This window comes from Orcinus orca, chromosome 4 (assembly GCF_937001465.1).
Source record: "Orcinus orca chromosome 4, mOrcOrc1.1, whole genome shotgun sequence".
NCBI classification, from domain to species: Eukaryota; Metazoa; Chordata; class Mammalia; order Artiodactyla; family Delphinidae; genus Orcinus; species Orcinus orca.
This window is the reverse complement of record NC_064562.1, coordinates 35,201,601-35,214,972: the sequence shown is the minus strand read 5'-3', so window position 1 is coordinate 35,214,972 and position 13,372 is coordinate 35,201,601. Positions and strand designations below refer to the sequence as shown.

Here is a 13,372-nt window from a genome sequence, read left to right as displayed (position 1 = left end):
TGCTTGTTGTGGTTAGCCCCATGTCTGTTTGAACTATTGCCTAAGGGATTTTTAGAATACCTAGTCTTCCATACTGCTTGAAGTGGGAGTGCTTACCCATGTCCTTTCAGATGATTGTAAAACTGTTATCCTGGGGATGATGCTTTTAGGATCAGCAAATAAAAGGATCTCCAGCTGCCTAGATCCATCATACTCATATTTGTAATAAGTGATAAATACTGTTTCTTTTTCTTGTAACAATTTTTCCTGGCACACTCATGTAGATCCTGTTTAGTTTCAAAAACGATTCAGGGTTATTTGGATGAATTTAGATTTTTCCCTTTTGAGATACATGAAATGAAACCCAACTTCTGATTCTTTGAGCTTCTTTAGTAGAGCTAGTTTAAGTTCTCGACAAGTTAATATTTGTTAGAAATTTGGTTCTGCTTTCTATTAAATATGCAAACAACAAATATTTGTATTCTTTCTCTTCTGCATAGTGATTATGCTGAATTATAGTATCAGGCTATATAACAAGTGATATGTATCAACATGAGCACAAAAGCTGTGATGACAATTGGCTTGATAGATTTTGTGTTTGTGTTGTACGTGTGTGTCACAAGTACTAGATCACTGCGTTAGTACTGTGGCCACGTTGTTCTTGAGCCCTTTGAGCACTGACAGGAAAGGCTGGGGAAAGAGGCTGATTGGTGTCTATGTAACAGGTCATCCTGTCCACTTGATTATTAAAATTTTTCTCTGCTGAGATAACCCTTTGATGAGCATTCATGTGGACACAAATATCTTTTAAGTTTTTAGGCACATACCTCTTCCCTCCTCCTTACCAGTTTTCTCATCATATTCCTTCCAAGTTCCTGACCATCCAGTCAGACCATTGGCTACAACCCATGAAGCAGTATGGACTCGTATCTCTGGCCGTTTCTCCTTCCAAGCAAAAGGAACAACTAGCGGCACTACTTGCGATTCTGTCCACTGGCAGGATTTCCCTTCACCACTTAGGTGTCCCAGAAAGGGGCTGTAGGGCTGCAGTCGTCCACTCTTGTGTGGTGCCCGCATATCATGTAGAACTATCTGTGAAAGAGCCTTGGGTTTTCTCTTTCCCAGTCAGAGGATTGAATGGAATGGTCCATGAGGTCACAGGTGTGGGCTGGGAGAGAGGAGGTGACAAAGCAGGAGTGGGGTGGGGGCCATGGGTATTTGGGACATTTCAAGGCTGGTTTGATCCTGTATATACCACTTCCGTTTGATGATGGGTGCTGCTGTGCACGCCCTACTTTATGGTGTGGAGGGTCAGACAACACCCAGTTCATGACGGGAAGCTCAGATCCCATGGGAACTTGGTGGCCCATGGTCAAATGTCTGGTGTCTGTTAAGGCCCAGCAGCAACCAAGAGCTGTTTCTCAAGAGGAGAGTAGTTATCTAGATGATGGCAGAGCTTTGCTCCAACATCCTAAGGATCTGTGCTGTGAGTCACCTGTAGGGGACCTTCCAAAGGCTGCCAATAGTCTCTGTATTTGCCACTTACACGTCAGGCAGCCTTGGATCTGCTGGGTCATGTGGCCCAAGTGACAGGGCAGCTTGCACAGCAGTCTGGACCTGTTGCAGAGCCCTCTCTTGTCTGGACCCCACTCAAAACTAGCAGCTTTTTGAGTCACTTGGTGAATGGAGTAGCACAGCCAAATGAGGAATATGCTGCCTCCAAAATTCAAAGGGGTCTGCTAGGCATTGTGACTCTTTTTCAGTTGCAGGAGGGGCAGATTCAACAACTAATCCTTCATTTTAGAGGAGATGTCTTGACATTCCCCATGCTCCTGGACTCCTAGAAATTTCACTGAAGAGGAGGACTCCTGAATTTTTGTTTGGTGTCTGTTCCATGCTCTAACACACAAGTGTCTTACCATTAAGTCTAGAGTAGTTGCTAGTACCAGGAGCTTTCTATGGAATATTTAGAAGAGTGCCCAGGCATAGTAAGTACAGAATAACTGTTATTTTGTCATTATTACCAGTGATTGGTGAAGAAAGCTTGTTGAGAGTATGTTTCATTCAAAGAAGCACAGTCTGAGCAGGAATTCCAATCTACCTAGAACTCTCTCCAGTATTTAAGAGAATCCATGTACAGAGTCCAAGGCAAATGTCAATGAGGATCCTAGTCTCCTCCCTATTCTTTGACACCCTGTAACTTTGGGAGACTGGAACTTTCCTACACCAAAAGAACTTTTGCTTTCATCTGTGCTACTCTCCCCTCCTCACTGTCTTTCTCTTTGGATTCCCAGCAACCTCCGTACTGTTCCCCCAGGATGACCTCCTCCCAATAGGTCATGCTTCTTCTGTCTTCAGCTTATGAGGAATATAGATATTCTCTAACCATTTTCTTCTGGAATATCCATTTGCATTGATTTTGCAGTTTCTGTGCTCAGAGAAGATAAAAGGGAAAGCCAAGCTTGTCATGCTCTTGTGTTTGTGGGGGCTGGGAGGAGAGGCTGGGACACTAGCATGGTAATGATTTTTGTATAGTTACAAATGCCATAAAGAGGCTAATAAAAATATAACAGTGATGATCACAAAAGCAAAGACAAATTGCTGTAAGGAGAATATTCAATATTGCCATTTGTTTAATACAAGTTAAAGTCTGAAAATTCCACTTATTATTATTATTTTAACAATATAAAAATCCTTGGTTATACACATTTTCATCTTTTTACTTGTGGATTAAAGGTGTGAGAAGAAATAAAGTTAATTTTAAAAAAGATTTTATTTATGCATATTTTTACTTTTTTATTACCTGTGGAATGGAGATAGGGAATAAATAAGATGAATTTAGAAGAAGGTAATTCAATTTAAAAACATGAATAGTGACACTTAAATAATGATATTAATGATTTTTTTTTCAGTTTTTGAGATGTTTAAATGACAAATTATATCATGCATATATGTGCAAAATCCCATCCCCTTCTCCAACCAGGGTGTGCCAGGACAGGGGGAAATAGAAAGGCAGAGGTGCCATTTTTTATTTTTATTTTATTTTTATTTTTAGAGATGCCATTTTTTAAACCTACTTTTTATTTTTGATGTTACTTCACCAAAACTGGTGTATCAGTGGGAGTGTCTCATGCATGAGTGCAGTGATGAGGACATATAAACATGATTCCTTCCTCGAGGAGTTTAGGTCCAGTGAGGAGTTGCATATTGACCGGCCAGTCACATGGGTGGAAGTTAAATTTATGTTTCAATGAGCACTACAGGGAATGTTCTATGGCAATACCTGAGGATGGCGAGGACAGGCAAGTCTTGCCTGGGAAAGTGCTGTTTATGGAGCTGAAATCCGCAGGGTGGGCAGAAATGTATTAGGCAGAAGAGTTGGAAAGCCTGGCTGAGCTGGAAGGAACAGGACAGAGGAGAGGCCTCTGGGGCCAGAGAGAGAGAGCTGGGGGCCGTGTAAGGACTTCTGACCTTGTTATATAAAGCCACCAAAATGTTTTAAACAAAGGGTCCTTTGGAGGGAGGAGGCAAGACTGAGGGCAGGGAGAGAAGTTGGCAGGAGTTTCCTGAAACTGCATCTTGTTAAGAACAAAATGCAGTTTGAAGTTCAGCAGGGAAAATCCAGATCTGTTGCAAAATAGATTTCCAAAACAACAAGAGCCCCTAAAGATATGAAGTTTTAATAATTTGTAGCTGAAATTTTTATTGAGACTATCGTCGATGTACTTGTCGTGAGGAATAATACAGGGAGATCTATGTGGCATTTACTCAGTTTCCCCCAATGGTAACGTTTTGCAAAACTGTAATATAATATCACAACCAGGATATTGACATTGAGAGCATCCATTTATTTAGATTTCTTTCATTGTACTTGTGTTCACTGTGTGTATGTTTAGTCCAGTGGGAATTTGTCACGTGTTCCACATGTGTAGGTTTGCATATCCACCACCACAGCCAAAAAATTTTGGATGAAAGAAAAGTTAACCCTCTAATTTGGAATAGTTGATAACCAATTATATGTGAAGTGGTCAAAGAGAAACGATAGCCAATTTATTTGACTTCTTTTCATTAGCCAGTATTGCCCTTTACTTTTGAAATCTGGTCGTTTCCCAGTGTCTTTTGAGAGGCCGCAGCATGGGCCCCATGGCGTGGCTGCAGGATGGCCAAGTGGAGATGCATCCTCTGGAGCTGCACCGCCTGGGCTCAGGTCCCAGCCCTGTCCCCTGTGCTCTGTGTGGCTTCAGGCAGGCTACTTGGCCTCTCTCTGACTCAGTTTCCTCATTTGTAAAACGGAGGTGACAACAGGGCCTACTTCCAAGGTTGTTCTGAGGATTAAATAGCACATTGTGTAAGTTACTATCATCTGTCAGTGAAAATTCCAGAAGCACATTCTGGCACTTAGCTTCACTCTGTGCAAAGCAAGACATTCTCTTGACAGAAGGTCTGTGGTAACTGTTGTATGTGTTTAAGCTTTGGTGTGAATCTGAGTGTGTAGCTCTACATTTGTCTCCCAGGGATGTATTGGCCCTGATAAAATATTTCAGTTTCAGAGCTGTGATGAAAGCTTTAAAGATAAACTCTTTAACTTTTGAATGTAAACTATTATGGATTAGACTTTTAGATCATTTCTATTTCCTGAGAAATCTTAGTGATTTATTAAGAGCTGATACCACCTGTCTGATATAGGAGAGTTAGACTGATTTTTGGAAAAAAGGTGGTGTTCTTCCTGACAGGAAAATGGAGATGAGATTGTAGAAACAATTATTTAAGAAATATTTGTATCCTCTATGAATTTAGTAAAGAATCTCTTTTCCTGATTTTACCGAGAGATTTTGAGTCCTCTTTGAGGGAGAGATGATGCTTTTTTTTTTTTTTTCATTTAGGATTCTATGGTCAGGTTTTTTGTTCTCCTTGTGGGACATGGACAGGTTCAGACAGAAGGGCAGGTGGCCTGTGCTTTTGTTGTAGGAGGAGGTGTGCTTACAACAACCAGCTTTTTGAGGCCATCCTAGGGCATCCAGGGAGGAACATGAAGAATGAATTATATGTATTAAAAAATACAACCTGTTTTCCTTTCTTACTTGTGAAAGTGACATGGGACATTGCCTCCTAACCCAAATACCCTGGAGAAATGGAGTTCCTGTTTACATGGGGTAGATTTTCTCAGGCAAGAAGACAAGAGAGATTCATACATTCATTCAGCAGATATTTATTTATTGAAGCACCGCTAGGTTCCAGACACTATTCTAAGCCCTGGAGATAACAATGGGCCCAAGTCCCCTCCTTCAGGGAGCCATTCTACTGGGTGAGAAAGATAATAAAGAACCAAGTAATGAGTGATATGTAGTGACAAACGCTGAGAGCAGAGTTAAAGCAGGATGAGAAGGCGGAGAGACAGGTGTTGCCCTTTCAGATGAGGTGGTCAGGGGAGGCCTCTCTGAGGAGGTGACACTGACCAGAGACCTGAGTGGAGGGAAGAGCCAGTTGCCGTGGCCGTCTCTGTGGGACCAGTCATCCTGGCAGAAGAGACCTCAAGTGCAAAGACCCCGAGGTAGGAGAGTGCTTGCTGTGTCTGTGGCAGGATTAGGAGCTGAATGAGGATTGAAAAGTAAGCGTGGATGAGTTTGGAGAGATGGTCAAGAGCCAGCTGAGGGAAGGCTTCATAGGCCATGGGAAGGAGTTTACATTTTACCCTGAGTGTAAACCACAGTGAGTGGAGGCTTTTGAGACCAGCAAAGTAATATGATCTGATTTATCTTTTAAAAGGATCCCCAGGCATTGTGTGGATGATGCTCTGGTGGTGGTGGTAGTGGTGATAAGGCAAGATCCCCAGCACAGAGAGCTCTTAGGAGGCTGTTGCAATAATGCAGGCGAGAGATGGTGGTGGCTCAGCCATGTGGAAAGAATTCAGATTCAGAATCTATGCTGATTGTAGGGAAGACAAGATTTGCTGATGGATTGGATGTGGGCAGTGCCAGGAAAGCACTCTCTAAGGATTTTGGCCTGAGTAATTGGGTGAATAAAGGTGCAGGTGCTAAATTATGGGACCTGAGAGTAGTAGGTTTAGGGGAAGAAGTAAGGAGTTGACTCGGGTGCATGTCAAGTTTGAGATACCTACAAAACATCAAAGTGAGATGACAACAAGGCACTTGGAACACTTTTCTGAGGTTCAGAGATTGGAGCCGGAGATGTGCATTTGAGGGTCATCAAAACTATTAGTCTAGACACATCATCAGTGTATTGAATGTGGTAGAGGAGAAGTGTGTGCTCTAAGCCCTGGGATAGCCTATCCAGAGAAGGAGAAGTAAGCAAGGAGCCTGAGAAGGAAGAGCTGGAGAGGGAGGATGGAAACCAGGAGAGTGCTGTGTCCTGGAAGCAAGCAGAATGAAATGTTTCAAGAAGGAAGAAGTGATAAATGTTGTCAAATGGGACCTGGATAAAGATGAAGGCTAAGCATTGGCCACAAGCAGTGAGCAGCTCATTGGTGATCTTGATGAGCAGTTTTAATGGAGTAGAATATAAAGAGAAGAGACGACTAACTACATACAACTCATCCAGGGAATTTTGCTGTGCTGCAGAACAGGGGGGATGGTGGGGTAGGTGCACGGGAATGTGGTTTCACTGGAGATATTGATTGATTGATTGATTGAGAACTAACAGCGTGTTTGTATGCTGAAGGAATTATCTGGATAAAAGGGACAATCAGTGATGCCTGTTGCGTGGGGTAGTTGCAGGAGCAGAGCCCTGGAGTAGGGGAGGGACGTTGGGACCCAGAACTCAGCAGGAAATGCATAGAAGTGTGGGCATGTGTGCAGAGGGGTTGGGGGTTTGGAGTGGGAGGATAGAGAAGTTCTTATTTTCTCAGAGAAATAAGGGAAATAAGAATGAAGGTCATTAGCAGGGTGCCGGTCGTGGAGGGGATGAGGCCATTTAAAGAGAGTAGATCTCCAGTGGGTCTCCTCGAATGGGAATGTCCACGTGGCAGACAGATGTTGGATGCCAGGCAGCTCTGATGCCACTAAGGTGGTAGTAATACATTTTAAGGGAGATGAACCAGTGTAATTGTGATTGTTTTTAGTCATTTTGTTCTATAGAGACATCTATAATAAGTGGAATTGGATTTAACCAACTTTGGAGCAATGAAATTAAGGGATTGGGCAAGCAAGGTGTTTTTAACAGTGGGCCATGGAATCTAAGTGCTGTGAGGAGGGAAGTGAGGGCGCAGGGAGGAGGTGGTGGCTGTTGGAGGTGGTTGGAGTGGGTATACTGGAGTGGGTGGGCTGGAGGGAGGGGGGTGGTGGTCAGGACAGGGGTAGTTGAAGCTGAGATGTTTGTAGGCGGTGTGGTCATCAGCAGTCACAGTGACAGGATGACCAGAGACCTGAATACTGAGGAGCACTGGAAGACAGCATCTTTGGATGTGAGGAGGGTGTGGACTCTGGCATCTGGGTTTTGGAAGAGTAATTTATGTGAAATTTCCAAACTCAATCAGACTAGTGATCAAGAGAAAGAACCATAGCAAAAGGTTCTAGAAATAAGGGGGGAGTATTTCTGGATATAGTGGATAACTGTAATAAGCTTCTGTAATAAGCTTGCGTATCTGGAGACATGGCCTCAAAATGACCTCGGGTTTTAAGAGGGAGGAAGGATAAACAGCCTGGGAGCAGCAGAGGGGATATGTGTCTCACCCCCAGCCTGCTGGCACTAGGACTGTGGGAGAAAAACAGCTGTCACTCAAGAGGGTGGGAGGATAGAGAAGTTCTTATTTTCTCAGAGAAATAAGGGGAATAAGAATGAGGCCTAGGTAAGCGTGCATGTCCTGGTGTGAAAGGCATACAGTTTTCACCAGGGTGAAGGGAACATTCAGAGAAGACGGTGAGAGCACAAGGGGATTTTAGGTTTGGGGGATCCAGGAAGGGCATGTCTGAGTCAGTTAGGGGATGCTCAGAGCCCTGTGGGGGAAGGGAGTCTAGGAGTTGAGGCTCTGCCTTCTTATGGGGACTGAGGTCAGCATGGGAAGCATGATAATGAGATCTGCCTGAAGGTCGCTTAGAGGAGACAGATGATCAGATAATTCTAGCATCCTCCATGGGACCCGCCATTTATGCTGTGTCACAGGGCACCATGAGGTAGAAGGATAAATAGTGGTCTCAACCAGAACACATAGAATTCTGTGTACCTGCCCCCCAAATTCTGTTACTGGCAATAATGAGTCTGAGATCACTCAGATGAAGAGAATAAAAATGTTTGGAGTATTGAGTGAGTATGCTGTATTTGATGGAGAAGTAAGGACTCCACCTGTCTGGATTAGCAGTAAGTAAAATTTGCTCACCCATTAACCCAATGGTTATTAATCATCAGGTGTGGAGAATGAGGAGCAAGACTCCTTCCCTCCCAAAAATATAACTCATGAGAATGTCACCCAGACACAACCCGCTGTGGCCCTTACTTATGTCTTGTCCTCTCCCCAACTCTTAAAACAAGAACTTGTTGGCCATACAAGGGTATTTATGTTTGTTAGTAAATAAAGAACTATTTTTTATAAAGTAAAAATGCTTTATAAATAAACAGTGAGACTCTCAAGTAGAAAACAACGGCCTGATAAAGAATAATGTAATTCTTTCAGTACAAATTTAAAAATTTGTAAGCAAATCAAGTTGTGTTAACTCTGATAAGTGTATTTATAGTTTTTTTTTTAATTTGGAAAAGGGGTGTTCTGCTACAAAGGACCTTAAAAGTGAAAGTAAGAAAGAACTTCTCTGAAAATCTTTTATGCATGTGATACTATTTGCTAGCAAATACAGAGAGCTTTACCATTTTTTCAGTTTTATTTTATGACATATATTTAGTACTTTGTGTGGTTTTAAAAATGAACTTTAGGGACTTCCCTGGTGGTGCAGTGGTTAGGAATACTCCTGCCAATGCAGGGGACATGGGTTCAATCCCTGGTCTGGGAAGCTCCCACATGCTGTGGAGTAACTAAGCCCAAGCCCGTGTGCTACAACTACTGAAGCCTTCGTGCCTAGAGCCTGTGCTCTACAACAAGAGAAGCCACAGCGATGAGAAGCCCACACACTGCAATGAAGAGTAGCCCCCACTTGCCACAACTAGAGAAAGCCCGTGCGCAGCAACGAAGACCCTACACAGCCAAAAATAAATAAATAAAAATTTTTAAAAATGAACTTTATATGTATTAAGTAACCTGGGAAAAATACAGAAAAATGTTCATCAATTTATGAACTATTATAATCTCTGCTTCTAAGACAGCTGATTCAGAGTCTTATCTTTTGGGGTCTCAGAACATCAACAGGTTACTACTACTGTTAATGCAGAAATCTTCTGAACATACCATGTTACATATTGAAGAACTCTTGGCTAAAGTTCTAAACTATGATCAAACCAATTTCCATCCAGCTTTTAAGTCATTGATGTTTTCCATTCTATTTTAGCACATGATTCCAAAAAAGACTTAGCATTTTTTCTTTTTAAAAGCACCCAAATATCAAACGACTGTCAGTGCTGCAATGCCTCTTCATTTTTGCTCTTGCCAGCAAGAGTGTGAGTCATTTTTCTAAAATGCTGGAAAAGTTCAAAGAGACTTCATAGTAACTTTCAAACTGGTGATATATATGTGTGTGCCTTTTGCCCATTATAACTCCAGGCATCCCATGTTTTTTGCTAATGACATATGGAGTCATAAACATGTGAAAGACATTATTTGATGAAAGAGAGAAAGTCTGAATTATGTGGCAAGAACAGGGTTCAATTGTGATTTTTTTAAAATGTCTCTATTTTCTCTTTATACTGTGTTCTTTGGTTTTATAACTTCTTGGCCTGTAGGAATAAGGAGGATAAAACCTAACTGTTTGTGGGCAACTAATGGAATGATTTGTGATTTCTGTGTCTCAGAATACAAATATGTTTAAACATTCACAGAATTTCATCTAGTCTCTAAATCTTTAACTGGGGTGATAATTGGTTTTGCCCCAAAAGGCAAAAATTGATTTGGGGGGAGTAAAAAAAAATGACAATTCTTTTGGCCTTTCAAAGGGTCACTGTACATAAATAGAGATACAGAATATCTGTATATTTCATGAAGAGAAGGATTAGAAAAAATTGCAAAAAAAAGAGCTCCTTAGAGGGACGATACTTTAAAAAAGGGTTGAGGTGAAAGACTTTCACTCAGAAAACTGTAAAACACTGATGAAAGAAATCAAAGATGACATAATAAACAGATGGAGAAATATACCATGTTCTTGGATTGGAAGAATCAATATTGTGAAAATGACTATACTACCCAAAGTAATCTACAGATTTAATGCAATGCCTATCAAACTACCAATGTCATTCTTCACAGAATTAGAACAGAAATTTTTACAATTCGTATGGAAACACAAAAGACCCCGAATAGCCAAAGCAATCTTGATAAAGAAAAACAGAGCTAGAGGAATCAGGCTCCCTGACTTCAAACTATACTATAAAGCTACAGTAATCAAGACAGTATGGTACTGACACAAAAACAGAAATATAGATCAATGGTACAGGATAGAAAGCCCAGAGATAAACCCACGCACACATGGTCACGTAATTTATGACAAAGGAGGCAAGAACATACAATGGAGAAAAGACAGCCTCTTCAATAAATAGTGCTGGGAAAACTGGACAGCTACATGTAAAAGAATGAAATTAGAACTCTCCCTAACACCATACACAAAAATAAACTCAAAATGGATTAAAGACCTAAATGTAAGCCTGGACACTATAAAACTCTTAGAGGAAAACAGGAAAAATACTCTTTGACATAAACCACAGCAAGATCTTTTTTGACCCACCTCCTAGAGTAGGGAAAATAAAGACAAAAATAAACAAATGGGACCTAATGAAACTTAAAAGCTTTTGCACAGCAAAGGAAACCATAAACAAGACAAAAAGACAACCCTCAGAATGGGAGAAAGTATTTGCAAATGAAACAACAGACAAAGGATTAATCTACAAAAGATACAAACAACTCATGGAGCTCAATATCAAAAAAACAAACAATTCAGTTAAAAAATGGGCAGAAGATCTAAATAGGCATTTCACCAAAGAAGACATACAGATGGCCAAGAGGGCCATGAAAAGATGGTCAACATCACTAATTATTAGAGAAAAGCAAATCAAAACTACAATGAGGTATCACCTCACACTGGTCAAAATGGCCATTATCAAAAAATCTACAGGGCTTCCTTGGTGGCGCAGTGGTTGAGAGTCCACCTGCCGATGCAGGGGACACGGGTTCGTGCCCCGGTCCGGGAAGATCCCACATGCCACAGAGCAGCTGGGCCTGTGAGCCATGGCCGCTCAGCCTGCACGTCTGGAGCCTGTGCTCCGCAACGTGAGAGGCCACAACAGTGAGAGACCCGCGTACCGCAAAAAAAAAAAAAAAAAAATCTACAAACAATAAATGCTGGAAAGGGTATGGTGAAAAAGGAACCCTCCTGCACTGTTGGTGGGAGTGTAAATTGTTACAGCCACTATGGAGAACAGTATGGAGGTTCCTTAAAAAACTGAAAATAGGACTCCCATATGACCCAGCAATCCCACTACTGGGCATATACCCTGAGGAAACCATAATTCAAAAAGGCACATGTACCCCAATGTTCATTGCAGCACTATTTACAATAGTCAGGACATGGAAGCAACCTAAGTGTCCATCGACAGATGAATGGATAAAGAAGATGTGGCACATATATACAGTGGAATATTACTCAGCCATAAAAGGAAACAAAATTGAGTTATTTGTAGTGAGGTGGATGGACCTAGAGTCTGTCATACAGAGTGAAGTAAGTCAGAAAGAGAAACACAAATACCATATGCTAACACATATATATGGAATTTTAAAAAATGGTACAGGTGAACCTAGTGGCAGGGCAGGAATAAAGACGTAGAGATAGAGAATGGACTTGAGGACACGGCAGGAGGGAAGGGGAAACTGGGGTGAAGTGAGAGTAGCATCGATACATATACACTACTGAATGTAAAATAGTTAGCTAGTGGGAAGCAGCAGCATAGCTCTGGGAGATCAGCTTGGAGCTTTGAGATGACCTAGAGAGGTGGGATAGGGAGGGTGGGACCTAGAGAGGTGGGGTAGGGAGGGTGGGAGGGAGGCTCAAGAGGGAAGGGATATGGTGATATATGTATGTATATAGCTGATTCACTTTGTTGTAACAGAAACTAACAGTATTGTGAAGCAATTATACTCCAGTGAAGGTCTATTAAGAAAAAAAAAAGGTTGCGAAACACTGATTTAGTCTTTGGAGATAGAAGCTCAGTACCAAGATAAAATGAGGACCACGGACATGATAATATAGGTAGATTTTGAAAATAAATTCCAATTGCATATTTTCCAAGTATAATTTCGTTTGTTTGCTAACCATCTATCTTACACTGAGTTTTCAGTACATCAGCCTCTTAGAAAGTCACACTGGCTAGTTATATGCCAGGGTTCTGAGCGGAGTGTTGTCTGGCTCAGCTTTGTTTTACCCTAGTCCTTTCCTCCAGCAGCTGACTCTCTCTGGGGGGAAATGAGATAAGGAAAGTAAAGCACTTGGCATGAACGCAAGCGTAGACAGCTGTGGGATCACAAAGGAAGAAATAGTTAACTTTGCCGGAAGGTAGTTAGGAAACAATTGATTAAAGAAATTACTTTAGACCAAGGAGTTTATGAACTTGGATGGGAAACAATTATGTCTTTATTTTTCAATTAACTCCATATGAAATTTACTGTTTCCTTCCACTATGATGTGGCAAACCACAGTAGAATTAGCAGTATCTGGACTTTTTCACCAAAAGATGTAGATATTTTCATAGCACATTATAGTTGTTGCCACTATCTTGAAATATTGTTTATGGTCATAACTACTTTGAAATTACAGTAGTTACTAGACCCACCTCTAGGTTTTGTTATTTAACATGTTAATAAATTACCTTATTTTGTAAATCTCATATTTAACTGTATAAAAATTGAAAACTTCTATTTAACAAGGGCACCACAAAATTAAAAGGAAAATATATAACACAAGAGATGCATATTCATAACAAAAATAAAGCTCCTACAGAAGATTCATGGGATTAAGGAGAAAATTCATGGCTTATCAAAGAAGTGTTATGATAAGACAGGTTCTAGAAGAAGATATTGATATAGCCAATTCAAATATAAAAATATCTCTCAGGTCCTCAGGGAAATATGAATTTAAAAAACAATTATTTAACAATACTTTGGCAAGTTGCCAAAAACTAAGGGTGAAGGTGTAAAGTATAATAGGTGTAGGAAAATGAACGCTTTCATAATGTTGGTGCAAAGTGGTAAATCCTTTTTTCAGGACAATTTGATAGTAGCTTTTAGTTTTTTAAA

General features: G+C 41.0%; 1 pseudogene; it reads right to left on the bottom strand.

Moving 5' to 3' along the window:
* Positions 1-604: 604 nt before the first annotated feature.
* Positions 605-13,372, bottom strand: part of LOC125964292 (uncharacterized) — a 29,042-nt pseudogene continuing 16,274 nt past the window's right edge.